Here is a 10,403-nt window from a genome sequence, read left to right as displayed (position 1 = left end):
TCATGTGTTGTTGCCATTTGGGTTGGTGTCTCAATTGACACCAACAATGCTCCAGTGTGAAATTCCCCTTTTCTATCTCTTTGTACATTATTTTTGCTTTTTCAATTTGAAAAATTGAATGAATATTGTCAAAAAATAAATAATAGATAAATAAATACATTATTAAAGGAAAATGGTACATACCTTGTCTTGCTCGGTTGCACCACTTGGGTGCAATGATTCTACTTGCGCTAAAAATGCACAAAACTTGTTTGTGCATTTATGGATCATGGACCAACGATTGATCAATGACCCTATCCAACGATTAGCAGTATTTGGTTTTTTATACTAGTGATAAAACTCAGAAATTTTGTCCCACATTTTTGTGGATTTTTGATCGGTACCCCGTATGGCATCAATACTAATGTGGAGCCAACCGGAGACAAGTAAGTTATCATCCTCAACAGTGAAAGATGCACATCTTTGAACTGTTTTTGCCGGAGGCCTCTTTTCACCGTGAATGGGAGTTGTTTGGAACATAACATTAGAATATTGCTCATATGTTGGAGTGCAACCTTCTCCTCCACTTTATAAGAGAGTGGTGAAGAAGGAATCCTCCTCAGATGGAGTGTCCATCCTTTAAGAATCAGACAATAGATACAAGGCAGCACAATAAGCACACGAAATTAGATACAAGGCAGTACAATAAAATAGATACCAGGCAGCACAAGAAAATAGATACAAGGCAGCACATTTTAAAAAAATATCAAACCATGTTGCATGTTGGTTTTCCAAGGTTAATTTTGATTAAACTGTTAAGTGCTAATAGTTACACAACAATTTCATACACATCATTACAATTAGCAGTACCCAAAAAAAATCCAGCATTGAAAAGAGCAGTATACATCATCAAAATTCCAGCAAAAACAGAGTATATCAATTCCAGCATTGAACAGAGCAGTTTACATTATCAAAAAAAAGTCCAAAGCAACTTCATGACAATGGGATAAAACTTTGAATATGTTTCAACCACAACAGCCCACAAAAAGTCACAATTAAGATTACATTATCAAACTCAGCACTGATATCAGTGTCCAAATATCAGAGACATATAAAATGCTGGATGAGGATAAATCCTGAAAACTAGGTTCTCACAATTTTTGCCATTTCCAATCACAATCATGGTTTTAGGCAACTGCACTCTCTAATGTAAGGGGAAACTAAAATTAAACACTCCAATCAACTACAGGAGCACAGGCTGCATGTATAAAGCCTTCCAAAGCCAAAATTTCAGAAATTTACCTTGGAGAGAATATTGTACTGATTTCAACACCTGGAATTATCTTGATTCCAAATTTTCGAGCAGCTTCTAGAGACTCGGGTATGCCTGAGATTGTGTCATGATTTGTCAAAGCAAGCTCGTTTACCTATTATAAGCAAATTTATTAATTAAATTTCAAACATCTTATGATTATTCAAGGCAAATATATAACAGAATATAAAATAAGAACTAAAAAGCAATCAAATAAAAAATCGATTGATCACAATTATAAATATTACCAAATAGACTGGAATCTTAAAATCAAGAATAACAGTTCTTGAAAACAGTTTGGACTTCAATCACACAACGCAAGGGTCCCATAACATTAACAGGCGGCATTGCAGGATATTATCAAAAGTTCCTTATGTGGCTTTATCAAGAGATGCAAGTCTCTAAATTTTGTTATAAAGAATTTGAATTAAATCTTCCTTTAATATTATTGTTGTTATTCATAGCTGTAAACCAATGGTATTCAAAATCATTTTGCTGACTATAAGCAAGTATCCCATCTTCTTGAAACATATTTTCTGGGTCATATCTAGATATCATCTTTATCCACCATGTTGACATTGTATGCCTCAAAAGCCATATAAAATTAAAGTAGTTATATGACCTAACCAAGCTGTAATACCAGTTAATTGGGGTTTAGCTTTGTGGATCCTAGTTATTTATGTCTCATCTAAAATCATATAAATGTAGTGCAAGTTTTCTCATACATGCATATATGATTAATATATATATGAGAGAGTGAACTCACAGAGATGGAGAACGTTCTGAGCAGAGGGAGAAAGAAGCGGCAACAGGTGTGCCTATGGAGGTGATGGAGGTCCTCTTTCACCTGAAACACCTTGTACGAACTTCAACATCTGCTTCACTAAGATGAACTCGTCACTTTCTCAGCAAAGGATATGATACAAGGTTCATGAAAAACAGGAGAGGAAACGGAGGGAAGAAACAGAGAGGAAAAAAAAAAGGGAGAGGAAGAATCGGAAAGGGATTTCGGGATTTCGGGGTTTTGGGGTAGAGAAGAAAGTAGAGAAGAGAGGGAAGAAATAATGAAATCCCAGATTTGGGAAGAAAGAAAGGGAGAGGAAGAATTGAAAAGGGATTTCGGGGTAGAGGAAGAAAGTAGAGAAGAGAGGGAAGAAAGAACTGCTTTGGCAAATTCGGGAAGAAAGAAAGGGAGAGGAATCGAAAAGGAATTGGGGATTTCGGGATAGAGGAAGAAAGCATAATAGAGAGGGAAGAAAGAACTACTTTACGTGCGAAATAATATTTTCGTATAAAATAACGCGATAGATGTTGAATAGTAGTTCATCAAGTTTGGCAATAAATGACACTCCACTGTAGCTGAAAGTTTCACATTTACGTAAATGGTGAAGTCAATGCCGTGTGTTTTGAGCGAAATTCATCAAATTTTAAACATTGACAGTGCTCTTACACAAGTACCAACCACAGAAACATAAAAGATAAATTTGTATTCGAGAAGGATATATGATGAGGACATCTCCTTCTATTATTGTTTTAGTTATTTTATTAATGTTTTGTCTATTTTATTTAGGGTTGTATTGCCCTACTACTTAAAGACATTTTCTATTTTTGTCATTTTATTAATGTGTTAGTTATTTCATTTAGGGTTTGTGTTGCCCTACTACTTAAAGACATTTGAAGGAATTTTGAAGTTAGTTGATTTTGAATGCAAAAACTGATGCGCTAGCCGCCCCCTTCAGTCCCGATTGTCTTCTTCTTCTCCCTCCCTCCTCTCTCGTTCTTTTCTCTTCTCTATTTTCTTAATATTCTGCTCTACCTCTTGTCTCATTTCTACCCTACATCATATTGGTATCAAGAGCCGGTTGTATTGTTTTCTCAAACAATACCGAGCCACGCTGACAAAACACCTAGCGCCATTTGTTTCATCTCCTTCCTCCGAAAACCAGCGCCATTCGTTTCATCTCCTTCCTCCGAAAACCAGCGCCGAAAACCCACCCACCTGAGTTCCCTTCGATCCAAGCCAAAGCAAAACCCGTCGAAGACCTTGCCGAGAACTGGGTTCTCTTCAGTGATTCGACCCTCCCCGTTACCTCCGTCTCACCCTCGGCCTCTCCCGAAATACCCAGTACCGAGATACACAGAGACAACAGGTGCAAAAAAAAAAAAAAGAGAAAACAGTACAGACCTCGCCGAAATCACTAGACTTGAGGCAGACGACGCCGGAAACACAGCATCTCAGCTCCGATTCTTCTCCCTCTACCAGACGTCGAACTCTCCTTCGGGTTCTCCTCTCGCGCGACTTCCGCGTGGTTTCAGCTTATCCTTCCGCGTGACTCTCATCGATACTTCCGCGTGATTCTCATCGATAGTGCACAGTTATCGGGCAGAGGGAAGTTTACTATCTCCTTCTTTGGTTTACACTATCGGTTTGTTTTTGAAAATGTATTAATTGTTTTCTCTGTGTTGCTATTACCATAGAGAAGTTAGCCAAACCCGCATTTGCTATGGCCAGATTTATTCGACACTTGGATTTCGTTTTACTTCCTATGTCTTGTGTTTCCATTCTCATTTCCATAGCCTGAAGCTTTACTCTCATTTTGCATTGATTGTCTTTTCAAAAAAAAAAAAAATCAGCATTGCTACGTGATTGGACTTGTTTGATTAAGCATTTGTCCATTGCTTTATTATTTTAAACGTCAGTATTATTTGTTTGCCGTATTTTGAATTTACTTAATCCCAAAAAAAAAAAAAAAAAAGACATTATTATTTGGCTCAGTTGATATTTTTCATTGCTTGCATTTATTGTTCATTGATCTCTCCATTGCACTTCATTTAGCGAGTGTTGCATTGCATGCAGTTGCGTAGTGGTCGTCTTGTCACCTCTAGTTCCAGTACTTTTACCATGGACCCTTCCCAATTTGATGCCCTCACTCGGCAATTAGCTCAACTAGCCAATAACCAACAACATGTACAAACTCAATTAGCGGCTGTCCAAACTGAGATGGCTGCTACTCGTGAGGAGAACAGGGACCTAGCTGCTAGGTTGAACAATTTTGAGGAACTCCCTCATTCGTCTGACAACTCTGAAGTGTCCCAAAATAGACGCCATCGTCGTCGACGAGGTGATCGACAACATGTCAGACATGATCGTGGGGGTAGGGATTATGATCGTGAGCGAGAACGAGACCATTACCGCCAAGGTACTCAGTCCCCTACTCGCCATGAGGAGCGTCTATTCAGAAACATTAAGCTAGAGGCCCCTACTTTTGATGGTTGCTTAGATCCTCGAGTTTTTACTCAATGGATTAGGGATATGGATCGTTTCTTTACCTGGTATAGAGTCCCTGAAGATCGAAGAGTTCAATTTGCTAGCCTGAAACTAACTGGCACTGCCCAACTCTTTTGGGAAAGTGTAGAGGATCTCCTTGAGAGGCGTCATGCGCCTCCCGTTGGGAGTTGGGAAGAAATGAAGCGTCGTCTTCAAGAGAAATACCTGCCCCAATCTTACAGGGGTAATTTGTTGGACCAATGGAATGCCCTTACACAGGGCAATCGGCCAGTGACCGAGTATGTCACTCAATTTGATGAATTCCGAATGAGATGTCATATTGTTGAGGATGAGGCCATGACTTTGAGTAGGTTTAGACAAGGCTTAAAGGATGACCTTAGACGTGAGCTTGTCCTTCGGGGTGTCGCTACACTTGACCATGCTTACTCTTTAGTCCGAGACTATGAGTCGGTCATGAGGACTCCGTATGGAAGGCGCGGTGACAACCGCCCTTCCATCACCCCAGCGCCCACCCTTTCCCCTAAGTCTCTCTTAGGACCTCCGCCATCTAATGTTTTCCCCGCATGGGAAAATAAGGGTAAAGGTCCTGAAGTTCCAAGGACTTCCTCCCGCTTGCAGTGTTTCAAATGTAAGGGTTTTGGTCATATTTCTTCCAATTGTCCTAGTCGAACCCTAGTCATTGAGGAACATGAGGGTATAGTTGATGAACTATTAGAAGATCAAGTCTATGAGCCTAATCTTGAGGAGTTTGGTGATTTAGGTGATGATGAGGGTACCTTCTTAGGTTGTATCCGAACCTTTCCTGTGGATTTAAGTTCTGTACCTTATGCTCCCGACACACCCAGATTAAGTGTTGTACGTTGCACCTTACCCAACCAAAAGGTGCTGATGATTGGCGCCGTCATGCCATCTTTCATACTTATATCAAAATTAATGATAAGGGTTGTAAAATCATTGTGGATAGTGGGAGTTGCATTAATGCGGTTTCTGTGGCTACTGTGTCCCGTCTTGGATTACAACCAGTGCCTCACCCTCAGCCGTATAGTGTTTCTTGGGTTGATACCTCTTCCATAGCTGTGAAAGAGCGTTGTCTGGTTCCTATCCAGTTCTTAGAATATAAGGATTGTATATGGTGTGACGTCATTCCTATGGATGTCGGTCATGTCATTCTTGGCAGGCCTTGGTTATTCGACTTAGATGTGACTATCCATGGTCGATCCAATTCATGTTCCTTTGTGTTTAATGGAAAGAAGATTCATCTTAACCCTCTACCTCCAAAACCTGTTGGTTCACAACAAACAAAGAAAATTGTGGAACGAAAAGGGTTAAATATCATTAACTCTACGGAGTTTGAGCGTGCACTCGTGAGTGCTCCTGTTGTGTTTGCTGTAGTTGTTATGGAGGTTCCTTTGGCATCTCCAATAGTGGTCCCTGATGAGGCCCAATCATTTTTTCAGGAGTTTCGGGATGTCTTCCCTGAAGACCTCCCTGACCACTTACCTCCTCTACGAGATATTCAACATGCCATAGATCTCGTCCCAGGAGCGTCCCTTCCCAACTTGCCTCATTATAGGATGAATCCCACTGAGCATGCTGAGCTCCAAAGACAAGTAGGTGAACTTCTTCACAAAGGCTTTATCCGTGAGAGTTTAAGTCCTTGTGCAGTTCCTGCCCTTTTGACTCCTAAGAAAGATGGTTCTTGGAGGATGTGCATTGATAGTCGTGCCATTAATAGGATCACAGTGAAATATCGATTTCCCATCCCTAGGCTTGATGATATGTTGGATATGATGGTTCGTGCCACAATATTTTCAAAAATTGATTTAAAGAGTGGGTATCACCAAATTAGGATTCGCCAGGGTGATGAGTGGAAGACTGCCTTCAAGACGAAGGACGGCCTTTATGAGTGGTTGGTCATGCCTTTTGGACTAACCAATGCCCCAAGTACTTTTATGAGAGTGATGACACAAGCTCTTCGGCCTTTCATGGGTAAGTTCCTCGTCGTCTATTTTGATGACATTCTCGTTTACAGTAGGACTAAGGAACAACATCTAGATCATCTCACACAGGTTTGTTCCACTCTTCGTGAGACAAATCTGTATGCTAATGTGAAGAAATGCTCTTTCTTCACCGATCGGCTTGTCTTCCTAGGATTCATTGTGTCTTCTACTGGAGTGTCTGCTGACCCCACAAAGATTCAGGCCATTGTTGGTTGGCCTGAGCCCAAGACTATACATGATGTCAGGAGTTTTCATGGTCTGGCTACATTTTATCGTCGTTTTATTAAGGGGTTTAGCACAATCATGGCTCCTGTCATGCGACTTCCTGATTTCTCCAAAGTTTTTGAGGTTGAGTGTGATGCTTCAGGGGTAGGAATAGGTGGAGTTCTTAGCCAGGAACGCCACCCTGTTGCTTATTTCAGTGAGAAGTTAAATGATGCCAAACAACGGTACTCTACCTATGATAAGGAACTGTACACGGTTGTGCAAGCTTTGCGCTATTGGCGCCATTATTTGCTACCTCAGGAGTTTGTTCTTTATTCAGATCATGAGGCCCTCGGCTACCTCAATTCCCAGAAAAGATTGAATTCTAGGCATGGCCGTTGGGTTGAGTATTTGCAAGCTTATTCTTTCGCTTTAAAGCATAGGAAGGGCGTTGAGAACCAAGCAGCTGATGCCTTGAGCCGCCGTATCTCCCTTTTGTCTATCATGAATGTTAAGGTCATAGGTTTTGAAAGACTTAAGGAAGAGTATGAGTCTTGTCTTGATTTTAGGGATACTTTTTTCGCTTTGAAAAGCGGGCAGTCGGATACCACTGATGGTTTCCGTTTGGAGGATGGTTATCTTTTTAAAACCAATAAGTTGTGTATCTCCCGGACTTCAGTTAGAGACTTTATAGTTTGGGAAGTTCATGCCGGAGGCTTGGCTGGACATTTTGGACGTGATAAGACCATAGAAGAGATTGAACGTCAATTCTATTGGCCTAGCTTGAAGAGAGATATGGCTAAGATAGTTAGCACCTGTAACACTCGTCAATTAGCCAAACAAAAGCGACAAAATACTGGTCTCTACACACCCCTTCCTGTCCCTAGTTGTCCTTGGCAAGACGTTAGTATGGATTTTGTGTTGGGACTTCCACGCACTCTGAAGAAGTATGATTCTATTTTTGTTGTAGTGGACCGTTTCTAAAAAATGGCTCACTTTATCCCTTGTAGCAAAACTTCAGATGCGTCTAAGGTCGCTAGGTTGTACTTTAACGAGATTGTCAAGTTGTATGGTCTTCCTAAAACCATTGTGTCAGATAGGGATGTTCGCTTCACAAGTCATTTTTGGAGAACCCTATGGCATATGGTTGGCACTAAATTGAAATTCTCCACTGCTTACCACCCCCAGACAGATGGTCAAACTGAAGTTGTCAACCGCAGTCTTGGCAACTTATTAAGATGTCTGGTTCAGGAGAATCTTAGGAATTGGGATTTGATCCTCCCTACAGCTCAGATTGCATATAACAGTTCGGTGAATCGGTCTATAGGTATGAGTCCCTTTGAAGTTGTTCATGGCTACAAACCTAGGAAGCCTTTAGACCTTATTCCCATGTCTCCTCATGCTCATGTATCTGTGTCAGCTGAGGCTTTTGTTCAACATCTTCATGACTTGCATATTGAGATCAATAAACAACTTGAGGCTAGTAATGCATCATATAAACTGCAGGCTGATTTGCATAAACGACATGTTGAATTTAAAGTTGGGGATTATGTTATGATTCGAATTAGACCGGAACGGCGTCCACCTGGATCCGCTTCCAAATTGCAAGCACGTAGTGCTGGTCCTTTTAAAATTTTAAAGCGTGTTGGTCCAAATGCATATATTATTGATCTTCCATCACATTTTGGTTACCACCCTACTTTCAATGTTGAGGACTTAGTTGCTTATAAAGGCCATTTCAATCCCTCCAGTGATCCTTTTCTGCCTCCATCTGTGAACCTTGATCCTGAACCTTTTGTAACTCCTAATCCACTACCATCCATCACAGCACACAAAGATAAAATTGATACTATTCTAGATGAACAGATTGTGTTGACCAATGATGGAGAGGTTCAGCGTTTCCTTGTTCGTTGGGTCGATCGACCATATTCTGACTGTACATGGATTCTCAGAGAGACACTACAGCAGCTTGATCCAGATTTATTAGAGCTTTATTGGAGCCAGCAGGATCTTCCTTTGCCTGGGTCACCAGCCACCTGTTCTAGAGCAGTGGGTAGAGACACCAGATTCAGACCTCCACTCACACATGTTTATGGCCGTCGGAAGAAGCGTGCTCAACCACTTAGCTTATGGTTGGGTGATTGATTGCAGCCTTAGTGTGACTCATCAACTTGGCAGAATCAAGCTTTTTCCACCCCAGGAGAGTTGATGAGGTCATCTCCTTCTATTATTGTTTTAGTTATTTTATTAATGTTTTGTCTATTTTATTTAGGGTTGTATTGCCCTACTACTTAAAGACATTTTCTATTTTTGTCATTTTATTAATGTGTTAGTTATTTCATTTAGGGTTTGTGTTGCCCTACTACTTAAAGACATTTGAAGGAATTTTGAAGTTAGTTGATTTTGAATGCAAAAACTGATGCGCTAGCCGCCCCCTTCAGTCCCGATTGTCTTCTTCTTCTCCCTCCCTCCTCTCTCGTTCTTTTCTCTTCTCTATTTTCTTAATATTCTGCTCTACCTCTTGTCTCATTTCTACCCTACATCAATATATATATATATATATATATATCTACTATATATATAAGTGCCAATGTTGGATGAACAATATTTTCGTCTAACATATTTTTTTTCAATTTTGTCCCTTATTTTATGAGGAATTTATATTTTGTTCTATTTCTTTTATTTCTCCAATTATGGCTATATTGTCTTTTTACATTTAAGAATTTCTAACTTCTTCTGATGGGTTGAAACCTTCTGGACATCAACAGTGTTTTCCTCCACTATTTTCTTTCCAATTTTGTCCCTGATTTCCAATAAGGAAGTATATATTATAGAGAAAAACCCAAGAAATGACAAGAACCCATTAATCCTTACCACTAAACCATGCTGATGAAAATCTACGCCCTCCATAAAGAAAACTCACATACAAGTTTCAAACTTTTAAATTGAACCAAAAAGAATAACACAACCCAGAAACAAATAGATCTACACTCCAGATTAGCGAAGAAAAATAACACTGAGGAAAGAAGAACAAATTTCACATGCAATCGAGAAACCCACCAATTTCACAAACACCAGTGTGTCACAACACTCCAGATTTACGAAGAAAAATGCTACCTTTCCGAAGGTTTTTACGAAATAGTAGAAATTAAAAAAAAAACTAGAAGAGTCTGTGCTTGACAATGGTGAGGATGACGACGCATACCGAGGTAGTCTCCATCAGCATGAGAAAAGGAGAGCCCAATGCCGTCCACTCCTCTTCGGACTCCCAACACCATTACCAACCAAACGAAGCCAACAAAACAAAGAGAAAAAGAATGGGCTTTAAGAATGTGTGAACAGTACACATGGAGGCAAAGTATCTGCACAAGATAATAAAACGAGAACGACCACCCTGATTGCATCTTTTTGGAGGGTGTTTTTGTATGTAAGTAAAAAGGTTTGATAGAAACTGAGTGACCATGTCGGCGGAAGAAGAGAACAGAGAGAGAGAAGTAGGTGGGTTGGGGGTAAAGGAAAAGATGAGGGTATTTTGGACTTTTATTCTTCACATGTGAAAAACAGAGAACTTGGCACAGGTAGGCTGGGGGGAAAGGAAAAGAGGTGAAAATAATACATA

This window comes from Juglans regia, chromosome 1, assembly GCF_001411555.2.
Source record: "Juglans regia cultivar Chandler chromosome 1, Walnut 2.0, whole genome shotgun sequence".
NCBI classification, from domain to species: Eukaryota; Viridiplantae; Streptophyta; class Magnoliopsida; order Fagales; family Juglandaceae; genus Juglans; species Juglans regia.
Note: the sequence above shows the minus strand (reverse complement) of the source record.